This window comes from Arachis hypogaea, chromosome 3 (genome assembly GCF_003086295.3).
Source record: "Arachis hypogaea cultivar Tifrunner chromosome 3, arahy.Tifrunner.gnm2.J5K5, whole genome shotgun sequence".
NCBI classification, from domain to species: domain Eukaryota; kingdom Viridiplantae; phylum Streptophyta; class Magnoliopsida; order Fabales; family Fabaceae; genus Arachis; species Arachis hypogaea.
The window spans coordinates 4,150,436-4,170,193 of NC_092038.1; the positions used below are offsets into that span (position 1 = coordinate 4,150,436).

The window sequence follows — 19,758 nt, forward strand, 5'->3', positions numbered from 1 at the left end:
ACTAAAGATAAGATAAAGATAAAATAATAAAGACTAAAATTGTAATTGAATTGATGTGTTCTATTAGGTTGAATTTGTAGGTAACAAAATTTTTTTATTATTGTTATAGACTAAGATAGAAGAATAATTTAATAATAATCGTCTCACACCAATGGAAGGAAATAGAAATGAAATTAAGCATCTACATGACTCATATACATGTATGCATGTATTATTTACACATACATAAGCTTCATACAAATAAAATGGGAAAAAAGTAATGTCTCAATCAAGGATACAAAAAATGGGAAGGGAATATTAGTTGTATATGTTGCTCCTAAAGAGTTGAGTTGAGACTCATGGAATGCAAATTAATTAACCTTAATAATATTAATAATCAATAATAATGGAATACAGCACCTACTAGAATTTCCTATTTATAGAGTTGCTTTAATTTGTATTCATCTCTTCAAACTAAACCACAAACTCAATCACTTCTTCATTCAACACAGGTTAGCTTCTTTTTTATTTTCTTTATTTTATTTTATTTTTTTGAAAGAAGTTTAGTAGAGCTTAGCCAGTTAGCTAGCCTCCCTTTTCTCTTTTTCCTCTCTATGTCTAACTGATGAAATATTTATATCTCGTTCCGATTTAAATCCTTTATTAATAATCTATTTTTCAAATGTTTTTGTTTTTATTTTATTTTTTAAACATTATTTTATTCCTTTTTAATTTGCAGCATATTCTAATTCGCTACTGGTTGATTGATGAATTTCTTTAATTTCTGGTCATTATTTTCTTTTCTTCCCCTATTCTTACCCTTTCTTGTATATATATTACTTTTTAATTAAAAGAATTGTAAATTTGTGCCTTAAAAGCTTGGACAAATATGTTTTAACTTTATTTTTTCATTGATTTATTCACAATTATTTTAAGTACATTTAATGAAGAAGAGAAAAGGCAAGGATTCATCACATTACTGTGGATTAATATTCTATTCATCACTAATCCATATCTTCTTAAGTTCTTATCTTATATGAAATATTAACTTTGAAAGAAAAAACAGGCGAGTCATGAAGTGCAATATGCTGTAAATGGGGGAATTTTTTTAAAATAAATAATTTTATTATTTTAATTACTGAAATATATGTAATTTATAGTATATTTATCGATTTACATTGTATTAATTTATCTCATTTACACTATAAAAACGAGATACGATATATTTATAATGTAAACGAAATATGTGTATTTTTTTAAATTCCATATATCTCGTTTATTTATACTATACAGTGTAAACGGGATACATTTATAATTATTTTGTTTACAGTATAAACGAGATAAATCAATGCAATGTAAATTGATAAATACACTACAAATTACACATATTTCAGTAATTAAAATAATTAAATTATTTATTTAAAAAAAATCCCCCCTGGCTAGTTTTTTCTTTTATTTAAAATTTTTAGTATACTTTTATTTGGTGCTGCTCTATATAGTAAAAGGAAGAACTTTAATGACAAAAGGAAGAAATAACAAAAAATAGTATCCATATAGTGACACACTCTACCTTATTTATTCCACAATACAATGACATCAAAGTGACAGTGAATTAATGAAGCAATTAATTATCTTATATATACATTGTTAATATTCTGCAATCCTATGAAATCAGACCACAAGGGAAGAAAAGGAGGATATACATGATGCATCATCATCAGCAGAACAAGCCTAATTCTTTCTGTGCAATCATCATGAATGGCCTCAACACCCATCACTTGGTGAGAATAGTGTTTATATATATTAATTTGTTTTATATAATTATTATTATTTACAATGTAATGAGTTTATGATATAAATACTTGCTTTTCTTTATATATAATATATAGTTTTATTATTAGTTGTAAGTGTCCTTGTTTGGCTTTAATTTTTCAGAAAATACCAACCAAGTTTCTGAATTATTTGGACAAAAAATTGATGAGCAATGCAACTCTAATAAGCCCTTGTGGGGGCAAGTGGCAAGTGACCATAATCAAGAGAGAAAATGGAGTTTACATGGACCATGGTTGGTCAAAGTTTCTACAAGAAAACCTAGTCAAGCATGAGGATTTCTTGGTTTTCACATATGATGGAAATAATAACCATTTCAAGGTCCAAATATTTTGTAAAAATGGATGTGAAGCTCCAAAACCTAATGTGGGAAATGGTACAAAGAAGAGTAGACCAACAACTTCATGCCCTCAGATTTCACCTGAAAATGAAAGATCATAAAAAGAATCGGTAACTTTTTTTATCAATCACTACCATTATTGCTTGACTTGATTATTTCACATTTCTAAGGTTCTAGGTTTATGTCTTTCAATCATTTGAGATATAAAATATACTAAGATATTAATGCAGAGACAAAATATAAAAATTGTATTTAGAAAATGAACAAATTTTATTTATAAAATAAAAATAGTTTTTTTTTTTTTGTTGTTGTATAAGTCTTCTTTAATTAATTAAATTGTATTTTTCTAATGTCTTCATATTTATTTTCTGAGATATATATACAAATGCTATGGTAATATACTTTGGCATCACATTATTTTGCAGAATATTGGTATTGAGTTTGTCAGAGATTATGCTACTTTTGCTCAATTGCTCCTGCTGTGAAGATCGTCTTCACCCTTGAAAGTTTCTTAATTAGTCTCTTATTAGGAAAGTGTTGAGAAGTGAGTGTGCATTCTTATTTAATTAATTAGCTTTAATCAAGTGTTTAACATAGGAACTTTATGTGATGCAGTGTGTTTCCTATGCAAGTTTTCTAATTTTTATACTTAGAGTTTAATTTTAATCCAATCATATCCGTCGTTTTGTATGATTATTCACATAGTTAATAAAAATAATAGTTATTTTTGATAATGTGGCATTACGTAATTAGATATATATACAAAAATAACTTAATTCCAGTTGCAAAAAATATAATTGATTATTGAAAGAAAAATATAATATTTTTTCTTATATAATATTAGTATTTTAATTGGTATTGATATTTTTATTAGTTTATTTTTTTATTTAATTAATTTAGATTGATCCAATAATCCATTTATTAGTCTGTTTAGACAAATATATTACACAATAACCTACAAATTATTAAATAAAATTTAAATTTACGATAAATTGTTATTGATATACGATTAGAGAAAAATATCATAAAAAAACTAAAATAAATATATAAAATAACTGTAAATATGAGATTTATTTAGATGATAAATATTTTAAACTCAAACTAATTGATCTGGTGTTCAAATTTTAAAAATAGCAAAATATATTATACTCTATTTTTTTGGTGACTATACTCTCTTTCATAATACATTAGTTTGATGATAAATATTTAACAATACTAACACCTAGCATTTATTTAGTATGATAGCATTGTAAATATATTAAGTTTTTAAAATATAATAATATTAGTCAACAAACAATAATTTAAATAATATAATTTTTTTATACTTATCTAAAAGATTACGGATTTAAATCTTATTCTTAACTAAAAAAAAATAAAAAATATAATAATATTAATAAGTTCAAGATTAGTGACTTATGCTTATTTTTGTTCATGGTATCCATAAATCAAATGAGGGTCCACTTGTATGAACATAGTTTGAAATCAATGAATCCACAAAAATTGATCAAGATAGAAAATGAATTCTGATCTTTTATTTTTTAATTATTTGATAAAAAGTAATTTTTTATTATTTAATATTTTAAATAAAGTGACAATTAGATCTCTAAAAATTTTGTGTTTGAATAATTTAATTCCTGAAAAAATGATAAATACATCTTTTAAAAAAATAGATGATAAATACATTACATCCTTTTGTCAGTTCATATAATAAAACAAAACGAAATTAATTTGTTATTCCGTTATGTGAATTCATATATTCGTTTCTGTCACATCTGCAGTTGGACGATGTCGTTTTGAAATTTCTTTCCTTCATATTTGTTTCACTCTGGCTCTTAACTTCTTCAGTTATCCTTTGTTTTACCCATTAAGCCTAAGGGAGAAGTTGAAGTAAAAAAATCTCGGCTGAATGCAGCAACAAAAATAACAATTTTTCCTTCAATGTACCAACAAGAAAGAAGATGTCGTCTTAGCGAAGACATTCTCAACATATTGATGCTTTTGTCGGTTAATGTGTGTCTCTTTGTCAGCTCCCTTGGTTCCATTGTTTGAAACAAATTATGTAATCTTCTGGAAAGCATAGTTTTCAGTCTATTTTATTGAATATGACATATTTTATCGTATTAAGAATTGTTTATGCATTTGTTGTTACTTTTTAGGACTTCCACTTATTTATTTATGATTACTGAAAGTAGTTATTAGCACAAAGACTAGTATCACTTTTAGTATTATTTATGTCATAATAAAAAAATAAATATGTTCCTGATTCTTGAGTTAACTATTGTTCCAATATTCAAATGATGATTGTATTTCTACTTAGCGAATAAAGAAATTTGCTGTTTCTGTGTTCTACAATGAAAAAATTTGGTGAGGAATAAATGGAGAGAGTTGAGTTACTGTGATGAGTTAGTTGAGAGGTTTTCAAAGATAGATCTAGACTTTATCAACTTCTTTAACTTGAAGGAACTGTTAAGAGCTTGTTAAGAGCTTGGGATACGATGATTACAAAATAATGATGTGATTTGATTCGAATACTACTAATTTAGAAATGGATTTGCATCCTATTTTAGAGATTCATAGATCAATGCTTTAAGAGAACACAAAATACAAAACAAAGAGTGTAAGAAATTTTATGTATATTTTGAGCATTATATTCTTAGTAGTGAAGATGTTATAGGCTGTGATGAAGTAGGCGATCCTCCTACTTCTGATGATGATGGTTACAAGAGCACTGAAAATAAACTGTACAAAGCCCCCACTTTCTGGTTTTAGAGAATTAGACATTGATATCGAAGAGGAGCTTGCAAGAGAGATAAAAAAAAAAAGACCGCAAAGAGTAACCATTTTTCAAAAGAAAAAAAAGTTACTAATGAAGAGAGTTTTGAACTAGTGAATCTCCAAAATGTCAACAGAAAAAGGAATATAAGAAGGTGAGGAGGAGTTTAAGACTGTGACAAGGGGCTATACAGCATGTGGCAGGGACAGATCTATATACATTATAGTGGGATAAATGCTCCACTATAATTTGAAATTTTTTAAATAGTATTTGATAATAATATTTATTTGTTCCTATTAAATTATTGAATTTGACCCCATAATAATTTTTTTATTCAATTTTTAGTACTTAATAGTCAGTTTAAGAATTTCATATTAGATGTTTATTAGAATGATCAATTCTCAATTTAAATAAGATTAATGTTCTTTCTTAAAAATGAACTACTCAAAAGATATTATTTATCGTTTTTTAAAATTAATTTTAATTTTTCCTGTAGCAATTATATTAATTGAAAGAATTTTTTCAACTATGAATATCACTGGGAGTTGGCATTTGATTATATAAGAAGTGAATTTTTAAATAATTATTTAGTGATATATATCTATATATAAAAGAGACATTTCGATTGTATTGTTAAAAAAAATATTACTTCATTTTTTTAAAAATACGAAACCTAAAAAATAGAATTATAATTATATATTATTATTTAAATTATTATTTAGTGTTTTAATTTGTAAATTATATATGTTGAAGACTAATCATATTTTACAATAACAAAATATAATTATAACAATAATTATATTATATGTACATAAAAAGTAACTATCCGTATAGAATATATATTGAAATACAAAATACATATTAAAAATAAATTAAACAATAAATATATTTATACACAAATACATAATGGTTAATGAACAATTTTATAGCTGATTTTTTTTATGTAATATAATATTTTATTATAAAAATTATTAGAGTTTATTTATCTTGTGTTCTAAAGGTACATATTAAGATTATAAATTGAGAATATTTTTGTTAGAAATACAAAAAACTTAATTTTTAATTATTTATTTTGCAGTTATTAAATAAAAAAAAATTAAAACCTTCCACTAATATTAAGGTTTGGTTTGATAAAATTTTTATTTTTTAAAAGTGGTGGCATTTATGTTTGGTAAATCAAATTAAAAATAACTTTAATAAACACAAGCAACAACAATTACGTTTGGTAAAATTAGTTAACATATGAAGTTATACTAGACTTTTAAATTTTGAAAAGCACAAGCTAACTTTAAAAAGATCTATCTTATATGCTTTCAAAAGTACTCGGATCTTTTAAAAGCTGTAAGCACAAACACATGATCTTTTTGATTTAACAAACATAAAATAAGGAGTTTAAACTTTTAAAAAGCATAAGCACCTCTTCGAAAAATTTTACCAAACAAAGCCTAAGTTTGTATGTGTCTTTAGGACACATATTAGCTAAACCCAAATTATTATTATGTTATATATATTTTGCCCCCACTATTAAAATTTTCTAGATCCATCACTCGCATGTGAAAAATTCTAATTCAAGCGAGCACCCAATTGAAATTGAAGATGATGGAGACGAAGAACATCATGAATATCTGAAAAATGTTGAAGAGGCTGAAAATGACCCATTTGTTGGGTCCTTTTTAGGAAAAACACGCGCTTATAAAGAGTCAGATGATGAGAAAGTGTTTGACTATGAATTCAAGACTTTGCACATTTGTACAAATTTGCACATTTGTACACTCCTATTTTAAATTAGGCACAATATATTATGCAGTTATAATAACATTTTACTATAGATTTTCTTTTGATTTAGTAACACAAAATTCAAGTGTTCAGTCTCTTTTTGAATTAAGCCTTGTTCTCTTTTTGGATTAAGCCTTGTAATTGAAAACAATAGTTTGGAAGCTTTGATAGTATAATATAACAATGTTCTTATGAAATATGGTTATGTGATTTCTTTATTTTATTTTATCATTCTAAATATCATATTCATTAACACCAACATCCATGATAAAGCATACAATGATTCAAAAATACTTGTTTCTTACTGAATTTATAATAATACAATTATAATGTTACTACATTCATGTATCAGCTATTTAATTTGAATCACCTAAAATTCTTACTTCACCACATTCACAATAATTATAATTAAAATACCAGTCATAAAATACATAACATTTCTAAATTTATTATCAGTAATTTTACTTAGAGTTTTTTTATTTCTTCAATCCATCTCCAATCTTCACAATTATCTCCTTCAAATCAAATAATCTATTCTTAGAACTTTAAATCTCTACATCTTCAATAATATCATCCAACCATTTAAGTGTGTGTTTGGATTATTCATTTGCAAACGAAAGTTTGTACAAAATTAATTTTGATTAAAAGTGAGTTAGTATTCATGTGGTTTATATTTCGTAATTTTTATTTAAAATATATTATAGTAAACTAAATATTGTTTGGACTACATTATTCAAAATCACTTTTAGATAAAAAATTACAGAAAAATAACATGAATTTAAATAATTATTTTATGTTATCTTATAAATTTATTTTAAATATTTAAATAAATTTTAATATTTTTTTTAGTACCCTCATTATTCTTTAGTACTCTAATAGAATTATAATACAAAATAAAAAAATATTCTATAAAAAAAATAACAATAATAGTAAAAGAACTCATGTAAACAAAAAATAATAGAAATTATATAAAAAATAATAATATGTACAAGAGAGTATTAGACAACAAACATATGAATAATGAAGGATATTATTGGTGTATAAAACATAAATTTAAATCAACGTGAAAAAGTAAATAAAAAGCTAGAATTTATAACTTTTGATAAACGTGAGTTGAAGATAAAAATCACTTCTGCGTTTAGACTTTAGAGGATAAGAACGTTGCCAAACATGAAGATGAAGCGTTCAAGGAATTCAAATGCGCTTCTCTCTTCTCCAACGTAAAACCAAACACACGCTAACAACTTGCAATATGACAAATTGTCCTGTAATAAGAATAAAAGACATACATGAATGACAAATATGAATTTCAATTCAATGTAATACTCAAAACTCAAAAAATAAAATGAATTAATAATTATCTTGTAGTTTGGACACCCTAAGAACAACCTATCTAGATTCTTCGCTATTCCAGACTTGTATATTGTTATATAGTTGGCAATTATACTTGGAAACAATTTTATTGTTAAACCCTTTTCTATGTGTTGAGTCACTCCTATAATTCCAGCTGCTCCCTGCATTCTTTTCCCTTTTGGCGCCTGGTGTTTCTAGAGCTTCTAGTGTTATTTATTATGCGTTGTGCTAGGATTTTGTTTTAGAGTGAATAATTGAAGATTCTCCATAATTAGAGTTTGGGACATATTAAAATTAAACATTAAAAGATTAATTTATTCTCATCATTTAGAATAAATTTAATGTGATATTTAACGGACATTTAATCATTTTAACAGTCTATGTCAAAGATGCCGTTAGTCTTACTAACAAAAAGCCATAATGTTTTCACGTTTCATTTTTTGGGAAATGTATTTATCATTTTTTTTTAAGATCAATTGTTGGAACGCAAAATTCTTAAAGACTTAATTTTTATTTTATTTTAATATTTTTTATTTTTTTTCATTCTATATTTATCCACCTGTATGCGAAAGACAATTGGTTATTGTCTCCATTAGCCCTTGACAATTTACAAGATCACCATTTATTACCATGTAACCAATTGAACTCTGCAGATAAATCAAGGTATACCACAACATCCCTAGTCCAACACAAATATAGCTTGATGAATATATATTTCTTTGGTTGGTAACAATTTGGATGAATTTAATATAGGTCAGCTCATCATCATCAAGTTTATGATAATATATTTAATAAATTTAATGAATATTTATAAAAATAATTCTGGTATGGTTAAAAAATGACTTAAGTCCTATTTTAAGACATTTTTAATTACTAGTGGTGACAATAATATTTTACTGCTCGAAGATTATATTAAAGTAGGTTCAATCTACTTATAAAGTTATTAAAAAATATTCACAAACAATGTGGTTTACTTTAATTCAATTGTTTCGAATTGTTTCTTGTAACGGCCTGGCCCAGGTCACTTACGGGTCAACCCGACCCACTGAACAACCGACCCGAGCGGTCGGTCATATGCAGCTCACTACGCAACCCGGACACGCGTCCCTGACAGCTCTCCACTGAAGCTGTAAAGAAGCTTCGAGGAAGGTGGGCCTGTCCTCGTAGGGCCCACCTCTGACACAGTATAAATGGGGAAGGACCTGCCCTTCCCCCAAGGTACGTCACACTTTTCCACCTAACCATTTTCCCGCCTGCACACTAGCTGACTAGAGCATCGGAGTGTCTTTGCAGGTGGCACCCCCTCACTCTCCTTCCACGACAAGTGCTCGGCTACTCGGCAAGCCCAAATCTAGCCCGACCGCGATCGAGGCATCCTCACTCCCTCTAATTACCACCCGATTTGTCCGGAAACCGACGACCGAACATTGGCGCCGTCTGTGGGGAACGCCTAAATGGAAGTCGCGCTGGGTCCCGGAGACCAAGCCCGAGGAGCCGGAGCGGAGGGGGCAGCCTCCGTAGCCTCGCTAAGGGGGCGGCGGAGGTCCCCCCGACAACACACAGAACAGCACACGAGGACACGACCCTTCGGGGGAACGGGCGGCGACAGCGCCATAATAATGCAGGAGCTACGCCACAGGGTCCAGAACCTAGAGCGACAGTTGGCCGACTGGGAGCGGGGCGGATGGACCACCGATCCCAGCTACACCCCATCCCCCGAAAGCGAAGAGGAAGACTCCCACCGAAGCCGCCCGCGGCGTACCTCCGCATCCCGAACGGAAGCGGAGAGCACGCGCGAGGAGTCTCCGATCCCGAGAAGACAAAATGACACGATCATCTACTCCCGGGGCAGGTTAACCCGCCGAGCGGCAAGAGATCGCGAAGACGGGGACGGGAGATCCGAGAGGACACGACAACCAGTGATAATGGGCGCCACCCCATTCCACCGATCTATCCTCGAAGTCCGGTTGCCGAAACATTTCGACAAACCAACGGACATGAGGTACGATGGAACTCAAGACCCTCTAGAACACCTCACGGCCTTTGAGGCCAGGATGAATCTGGAGGGAGTGGGGGACGAGGTAAGATGCCGTGCCTTCCCGGTAACCTTAGCGGGACCCGCGATCAGGTGGTTTAACGGCCTCCCGCAGGGATCCATCTACAGTTTTTCGGACATCAGCCGCGCATTCCTGGCCCAATTTACAACACGGATAGCGAAGGCAAAGCACCCGATCAACCTTCTGGGGGTAACCCAGAGACAAGGAGAACCGACCAGGAGGTACCTAGATCGGTTCAACGATGAATGCTTAGAAATCGATGGCCTAACCGATTCGGTGGCCAGTCTTTGCTTGACGAACGGCCTCCTCAACGAGAACTTCCGGAAACATCTTACCACAAGACCGGTTTGGACGATGCACGAGATCCAGACGGTAGCCAAAGAGTACATAAATGATGAGGAAGTCAGCCGAGTTGTGGCTGCCAACAAACGGCAGTCCAGCTACAATCAACCCCGGCAACAGGGCAACGGGGAAAGGCCAAAGGAACAAACCAGGGAAGAGGCGCCAAACAAGGCACCAAGGACATTCCCCCGAGTCGGAAAATTCACCAACTACACTCCACTCACCCTTCCCATCGTGGAAGTTTACCAACAAATAGCCGAGAAAGGAATCCTGCCGAAGCCCCGACCACTCAAGGACCGCACAGGAGGGAACAAAAACCTTTATTGTGATTACCACAAAGGTTACGGTCACCTAACGCAGGACTGTTTTGACCTAAAAGATGCACTGGAACAAGCGATAAGGGAAGGTAAACTAGCAGCGTTCTCCCACCTAATCAGGGAGCCAAGGAGACGCTACCGCGACCAAGACGAAGAAGGAAAAACCCGTTCGGCAAAGCGGCGACAAGAGCCAGAAGGCGGAGATCACGGCCTCACTGTGATAAACGTGGTGACGGCCAAAAACGCCGCACCAAGATCCAAATCGGCACACAAGAAAGACGCAAAGATATTGTCGATCTCCTTCTCGTCGACGCGAAACTCTAAAAAGCCTCCATTCATTTCTTTTGGCCCAGAAGACCAATGGTTCGACGACGCCCCGGAAAATCCACCCATGGTCATCACGGCCAGAGTGGGGACCGGTCTCGTCAAACGTATCCTTGTTGACACGGGGGCGGATTCGAACATCATGTTCCGCAACGTATTCGACGCACTGGGACTAAGGGATGCCGATCTGACGACTCACCAACACGGGGTCATTGGGTTGGGCGACCATTTCATCAAACCAGACGGAGTAATATCCCTGCCGATCTCAGTGGGACTATCCCAGGGCCGAAGATTGGCGATGGCCGAGTTCGTGATCCTCCGAGACTCCACCGCCTATAATATCATTCTGGGAAGGAAGACGATCAACGATTTCGAGGCCATAATCAACACAAAGCTGCTAGTCATGAAGTTCGTTACCGATGACGGATCTATAGGGTCCATAAGAGGAGACCTTGAGACGGCGGTCGCTTGTGACAATGCCAGCCTCTCCCTAAGAAAGAAGTCCAAGGAGGCGTCCGGTGTGTTCCTAGCCGACCTAGATGCCAGAGTAGACGACAAACCCAGACCGGAACCAGAAGGGGATCTGGAGAAGTTCATGATCGGCGACGAGGAGGAAAGATTCACGTTCGTTAACAAGAACCTCCCGCACGAGTTGAAGGAGCCCTTGGTCGAAATGATAAGAGCCAATAGGGACTTGTTTGCCTGGACGCCTGCCGACATGCCGGGCATAGACCCAAAAATCATCTCGCATCATTTAGCCGTCAGGGCGGAAGCACGTCCAGTAGCCCAACGGAGGAGAAAAATGTCGGCGGAAAGAGCGGAGGAGGTGGCCAAGCAGACGGCCAGCCTCCTAGAAGCAGGTTTTATACGAGAAGTAGACTATTCGACATAGCTCTCGAATGTAGTTTTGGTGAAAAAGCACAACGGCAAGTGGAGAATGTGCGTAGACTACTCTGACCTCAACAAAGCGTGTCCCAAGGATTGCTTCCCCTCCCTAACATAGACGCACTCGTCGATGCTGCGGCGGGGTACCGGTATCTAAGTTTCATGGACGCCTACTCCGGCTACAACCAGATACCGATGCACCGTCCAGACGAAGACAAGACGGCGTTCATAACGCCAGGAGGAACTTTCTGCTATAAGGTGATGCCATTCGGCCTAAAAAATGCGGGGGCAACATACCAAAGGCTAATGAATAGGATATTCCACGACCTCATAGGGAAGACAGTTGAAGTCTCTGTGGACGACATCCTTGCGAAAACAACACGACCTGACGACCTCCTGAACGATCTGGCGAGTGTATTCGCGTCCCTCCGGCAACATGGCATGAGGCTGAATCCCCTCAAGTGTGCTTTCGCCATGGAAGCTGGAAAGTTCCTCGGATTCATGATAACCCAAAGAGGGGTAGAAGCCAACCCGGAGAAGTGCCAGGCGATACTCCAAATGAAGAGCCCAGGCAGTATCAAGGACGTCCAAAGGTTGGCAGGACGGCTGGCCTCATTATCACATTTTCTCGGAGCGTCGGCAACAAAGGCCTTACCATTCTTTAACCTCATGAAGAGAGGAATGGCGTTCGAATGGACGCCCGCATGCGAGGAAGCCTTTCGACACTTTCAGGAAATCCTGGCGGCACCCCCTGTCCTCGGGAAGCCAAAAGACGGGGAGCCATTATACCTGTACCTCGCCATAACAGGATAAGCTTTGGCCGCAGTTTTGGTACGAGAAGAAGGAAGGGTGCAACAACCAGTCTATTTTGTCAGCAGGGCCCTACAACGGGGCAGAGTTGAGGTATAACAAATTGGAAAAGTTAGCTCTGGCACTCCTGACCTCTTCGTGGAGGTTAAAGCAATACTTCCAAAGTCACCAGATTGTCGTAAGAACGAACCAGGGGATCCGGCAAGTGCTCCAAAAACCCGACTTGGCGGGAAGAATGATGACCTGGTCCATTGAACTTTCTCAATACGACATACGATACGAACCTCGGCAAGCCATCAAAGCGCAGGCGATGGCAGATTTTCTAGTGGAAGTAGCGGGGGATCCGGTCGAAGACACGAACACACGGTGGAAGCTCCATGTAGACGGAGCCTCCAACCAAACGTTCGGGGGCGCCGGGATCATCCTGGAAAGCCCGGCTGGAGTCGTATACGAACAGTCAATTAAGTTTGAATTCCCCGTTTCAAATAACCAAGCAGAGTACGAAGCCCTTATAGGAGGCTTAACCTTAGCAGCAGAAGTCGGGGCAACGAGGTTAGAGATATGCAGCGATTCGCAAATCGTCACCTCCCAAGTGAACGGGAGCTATCAAGCTAGGGACTCACTGCTACAGAAATACTTGCAAAAAGTCAAAGACTTGAGCCGAAAGTTTGAAGAAGTCACGATCCAGCATGTCCCGAGAGAAAGGAACACACGGGCAGACCTCTTGTCAAAGTTAGCTAGCACCAAACCGGGAGAGGGTAACCGGTCTCTAATCCAAGGAAAGATGAAAGAGCTGGCAGTCACACTACACCTCTCGAAGCTAAACCCCTCCTGGTTAGATCCCATTATCGACTTCTTAGAAAATGGCAAGCTCCCCGACAACAAAAAAGATGCCAAAAAGCTAAGAAGGGAAGCCGCCAAATATGCCATCATCCAGGGTCAGCTTTTCAGGAAGGGATTCAATCATCCCCTACTGAAGTGTTGCACCCCGACCAGACGGATTACGTCCTCAGGGAAGTCCATGAAGGATGCTGCGGCCACCATATAGGAGGCAAAGCCCTAGCGAGGAAGTTAATCCGAGCTGGATATTACTGGCCATCGATGATGGCCGACTCCAAGGAATTCGTTAAGAAGTGTGTCAAGTGCCAAGAAAACGCCAACTTCCACCGTGCACCAGCCTCTGAGCTCAGCTTGCTAACGTCCTCTCGACCGTTCTCGCAATGGGGAGTCGACCTCTTAGGACCTTTTTCCGTCGGCCCGGGGCAAGTCAAGTACCTCATAGTCGCTATCGACTACTACACAAAATGGATAGAGGCCGAACCACTGGCCAGCATATCCTCGTCCAATTGCAGGAAATTCATGTGGAGACAAGTCATAACACGATTTGGTATCCCGGAAGTCGTCATCTCGGACAATGGGACACAGTTCACCGACAAGAAGTTCACAGAATTCCTCACCGGCCTGGGCATAAAGCAGAGATTCTCCTCGGTGGAACACCCACAGACAAACGGGCAGGTCGAGTCCGCAAATAAGATCATCCTGCTAGGGCTCAAGAAGCGGCTGGATAACAAGAAAGGCGCTTGGGCCGACGAGCTAGCCTCGGTCCTCTGGTCCTACCGAACAACCGAGCAATCCTCCACTAAAGAGACACCCTTTCGACTAACCTACGGGTCAGATGCAGTGATACCCGTAGAGATCGGAGAGCCGAGCCCACGATTACTCCTGAAGGGAGTAGAGGAAACTGTCGAGAAAGACCTGATAGAAGAAACCAGGGAAATGGCCCATCTGGCTGAAGCGGCGCTAAAACAAAGAATGGCCTTACGCTACAATGCCAAAGTGCTCAAAAAAAAAGTTCGAAGAAAATGACCTCGTCCTGAGGTGTAACGACATCGGCCCATCCGCCCCGGGAGAAGGCAAACTAGCAGCGAACTGGGAAGGACCATACCGAATCAAAGAGGTAATCGGTAGAGGAGCATACAAGCTAGAAAGACTCAACGGCAAGGAAGTCCCGAGGACATGGAATGCAGATAACTTGAGGAGGTTTTATTCCTAAGCTATTTATTTTGTAATAGCACTTCAATGTCTTTGTTACAATGATTGAACCTGCCCAATTGCCACATGCTATATTTGCCTATGTTATCTCATTATTTCTAATGCTATATTTGCCTATGTTATCTCATCATTTCTAACCTTTTGAGCGACCACTATAAAAACAAGGATACGCGGCCTCGGGACTGATCACCCCGGGAGCCCCTCAGGTCAAAAACACGATAAACGACCATAACAAGAACGCACGCCATAAACGGCCAACGCGAGTAAACGGAAACGCGAAGTAAATCAACAGCGAGTAAAACAAGAATTAAACGTGCGGGCAAACGATCCCATAAACCCACTAACGGGCACCAAAAGTCACAGAACAAAGGTTCGACAAAAAGAATTCGATAATACAAACACTATTTCTTCGGCATATCAACAATCTTCCCATCCTTGATGGTCTTGAAAATGCCAATTGCTGACACGTCGAAGTCCGGAGAAACAATTATTCACTTGAGCCTTGAGGGCATCTTCAGTCACGAAAATTGCATTCTTGCCCTGCTCCTTAACCTCCTTGTGCTTCCGCTTGAACAACTCGGCCTCCTCTCGAGCAGCCTTGGCGGCCGCCACCGCTTCGTCCCGCTCTTTCTCCAGAGCGGACACCCGACTTTGCGCGGCACTCAATTGGCTCTTCAAGGTCATCTCCTGCTCCGTTAGACGAGATACAGAGGTGTCGGCAGTTTTCAATTTCTCCTCTGCCGAAGTAGTCTTTTTCTCGGCAGCATCAAGCTTATTCCCCGCTTCAACCAACTAATCCTGAAGCGTTTTAACTTGGGTTTTGTACTTGTTGTTGGCATCAACGGCAGATTCAAGCTTCCGACGAAGCGAGGCCATACCAGAAAGTTCAAACTCAGCCTTTCGGGCTATGGCCGTGCCGCGAAGGAGGGTGCGGTACATCCACCGAGCCTACCCCGAGAGATCGGTGCCATGGAAATGATCCTCTGTGCCCGGAAGTAGCTGGGCGTCTATGAACGTCCCAGCGTCAAAATTCCTTTCCATGACAGTCAAAACTCCCTCGGGACTAGACTGGGACCTCTGTCTCTTGGGAGTGGGGATGACGGACAGCTCTTCCTCCTCCTCCCGACGAGAGGAAGACGAGTGCCCAGGAATAGGAACTTCTGGAGGAATCGGGGTTGCGGAAGTCGGGGTGGCGGCTTTTGCGGACGCGTCGACATCGGGAGGAGGCACTTCTGGAGGAACCGTCGCCTGCTGTCCTCCAGTCTCCTCACCCTCGTCATCCTGAAGGAAAGTTTGATACAAGTTATTCATGCCGGTCACTTCGGCAGAAAGCCCCACTACAGAACAAATTGAAAAATGAACAAGTTAATGGAGGCAGCAATGAAAAATTTAAACAAGCGACTACACGACAAGAGAAACTCACGGATATAATCTCGGGCGGCCTCCCGATTACCCATGAGGAGATGAGGATTCACATTCTTTCTCCCAAGAACCGCCCACAATATGTCGGCTATCCGCCGATCCACAGTCGACATCCCTTTATAAGTAACCTTGATAAAAGGATTAGACCCCGCCCCGAAACTCCAATACGTCGGGATGAGGCGCTCCTTTTCCAAAGACAACCAAAAAGGGTGACGACCCTTGACCGGGCGGACCTTAAAATACTTGTCCTTGAACCCGTGGTAGGAGTCCTCGAACAAACCAAAGATCCTCCGGCCTTGGGCAGACCGAAAGGACATGAACCCTTTCTTGTGTTTCCCCTCCTTCGAAGGGTTCGTTAGATTAAAGAAAAAGAGGAAGACGTCGACAGAGATCGGCAGCTCTAAGTACTCGCACACCATCTCGAAGCAGCGGATGGATGCCCAGCTGTTCGGATGTAATTGAGATGGTGCCACCGAAATTCGGTTTAGGAGGCTCATCGGAAAGGGGGAAAAGGGGATGCGAACCCCAACCTGAGTGAACATAGCCTTGTAAAACCAGATCCAATCGGCAACCCGGGGGGCATTAAAATTAATCTCATAAAGCCGTTCGTGAGGGGCGGGGACATAAACATCATAGTTCGCCTCCTCGTCGGTACCCCCACAAAGATACTCGGCCTGGCGAAATTCCGTGAGCTCCTCCTCACCCATCTGATTGGGAGAGTTCCTGAGGTCGGAAACCACCCACGCATACGGGTCGTAACCCGCGGCGGAGCTAGAAGCTCGGCTAACGACACGAGGCATACCTACAGTGGGGGCACCGCGCGGTTAGTCCGTGAGGTCGGAATCCAGGAAAAACCCAAAGAAACCCCACGTGCCATGACCACAAGGGGGACCAAACAAAACCGAGACCAGAACAATGACACAAACCCCCCATGACACACCATAGTCAACAAAAAGAAAATGCATCCATGAAAATGCTTCCATGAACAACAAGAAAAGAGCAAGCACAGGAAAAACGCTCATAACAAACATGCAAACAACCATTGAAGCGAAAGGAAAAAGGTGGTTACCTGGATGAATCGAGAAAATTCAGATAAGGACGAAGCGCACTGGAGCAATGAAAAGAACTTCTAAGTGATGAGAGCGCAGGAAGAAGGAATGGGCAATATGATCAGAAAAGCAAGTAGAAGAAGAACAAAACGTAAAACTGTTTAAAACCGCTTTAGTCGAAGCGCGAAAGGCCTGGGGGCAGAACAGTCTTTGCACGCGTGGGTTTTTTCGACCCTTAATGAGCATTTAATGCCCCTCGCGAGAAACAAGGCGACAAAAGAACGCCCCGAATTGTGAACGGGCACGCATACGAGTAGCGCGTCCCTCATACGAACGATCGACCTCGCGACAACAGAGAACTCGCCTCCAACGACCCATACGGTCGATTAAAGGCGCGTGGGGGCACTGTAACGGCCTGGCCCAGGTCACTTACGGGTCAAACCGACCCACTGAACACCCGACCCGAGCGGTCGGTCATATGCAGCTCACTACGCGACCCGGACACGCGTCCCTGACAGCTCTCCACTGAAGCTGTAAAGAAGCTTCGAGGAAGGTGGGCCTGTCCTCGTAGGGCCCACCTCTGACACAGTATAAATGGGGAAGGACCTGCCCTTCCCCCAAGGTACGTCACACTTTTCCACCTAACCATTTTTCCGCCTGCACACTAGCTGACTAGAGCGTCGGAGTGTCTTTGCAGGTGGCACCCCCTCACTCTCCTTCCACGACAAGTGCTCGGCTACTCGGCAAACCCAAATCTAGCCCGACCGCGATCGAGGCGTCCTCACTCCCTCCAATTACCACCCGATTTGTCCGGAAACCGACGACCGAACATTTTTTATGTAAGAACTAAGCTCTTTTTACAAATATAGTGACTCCTCTCTTTTAACATATGTCAAATGTTTAGTTCTTTTTCATTATTTTAGTAATTTATCTCTTCTACAAAACTAATTAGTGCCAAATAATAATACTGTTCTTAGTAAGATAGTACAGTGTTTAAAGAGTCGTAAAATTAAAATAAATAGTTTATCAAATTTGTTAGCAATATAACTTAATTTTAAATTGAGAAATACTATAGAGGATTAGTATAATTTATTATTTTTTGTTTGCAGTTGTTTATTAATATTTAAAAGTGTGAGCTAAAAGTATGTTATTAGATTATTAAATTAAAAAGATGGATTGATAATTAAAATTATTGACAAAAAATAATAAATTCTATTTGTCTTTTAATATTTTTTTAATTTATTCATGTATATTTTTAATTAATAAGAGATTAAAACTATTATAAAATATTGCTACTAAAATTTAAATTAGATTAAATTATTTATCAATGGGACCAATAAAAAACCCACATCCACGCAAGTGAAGTGATTAAGGCTTGGTTTTGTAAATTTTTTTGAAGAGATGTTTGTGTTTAAGTTTTTCATTTTGTGTTTGGTAAATAAAAAAGATCATATGTTTGTGCTTGTAACTTTTAAAAGATCGGAGTACTTTTAGAGTTTTTTAAAGTTAGCTTATACTTTTCAAAATTTAAAAATATAATATAACCTCATATATTAACTAATTTTTAAATTTAATACTTACATTTATGTTTATTATAGTATTTCTAAATTTTAAAAATTATTTTACCAAACGTAATTATTGTTGATTGTGTTTATTGAAAGCTATTTTTAATTTGATTTACCAAATATAAATACTATAACTTTTAAAAAATTTATCTTTTAAAAATTAGTTTTTATAAGCTACTTTTAAAGAGTAAAAATTTTACTAAACTAAATATAAGTAAATTAAAATTATAAATTAATTAAATACAATTATATTATCTATAGGGGACAAACTACAAAAAATGTATTCGAAATATTTTAGTGCTAATAAAATATTTTTGAATTTTGTTATTGAAAAATACCCTCAAATTATTTAAAAACTTGATAAAAATGTCCTATTTTTTTCTGTTAACGTAGAATGTCTCAATTTACATATGTGTATTTTTTGTACGTTTTTAAATTATTTGAAAAAATTTGTGTTGATCACAAAATTCGAAAGTATTTTTATTAGCCAACAAATAATTCAAGTATATTTTTTATAGTCTATTTGTACATAGACAAAAAATTAACAACTAAATTAGTCATTCATATTAAATTTGAATTCAATTTTATCGATAACAAAATTTAAAAATATTTTTGTCAACAATAAAATAATTTAAGTATCTTTTTTTGTTTACCTATATATAGATAAAAATTAACAACTAAATTAATTATTTATATAAAATATAAATTAATTTTAATATACTATCAACACCAATATAAAACAATTTACAAATTTATCTAATTATCTAATATCATATTAATTATTAATAATTATTTTTTATATTAATCATATAAATAATTATTTTAAATAATTTAATATATTTAATTAAATTATTATTTAACCATCCTCAACTTTTAACTTTTTC

The 19,758-nt window shown here is 37.1% G+C and overlaps 1 long non-coding RNA gene across 1 annotated transcript; it reads left to right on the forward strand.

Moving 5' to 3' along the window:
- Positions 1-295: 295 nt before the first annotated feature.
- On the forward strand, positions 296-2,797 carry LOC112788909 (uncharacterized). Its single transcript, XR_003196131.3, has 4 exons — positions 296-491; positions 1,655-1,760; positions 1,915-2,259; positions 2,575-2,797. It is a non-coding gene; the product is annotated as an uncharacterized lncRNA (long non-coding RNA).
- The last annotated feature ends 16,961 nt before the right edge of the window (positions 2,798-19,758 follow it).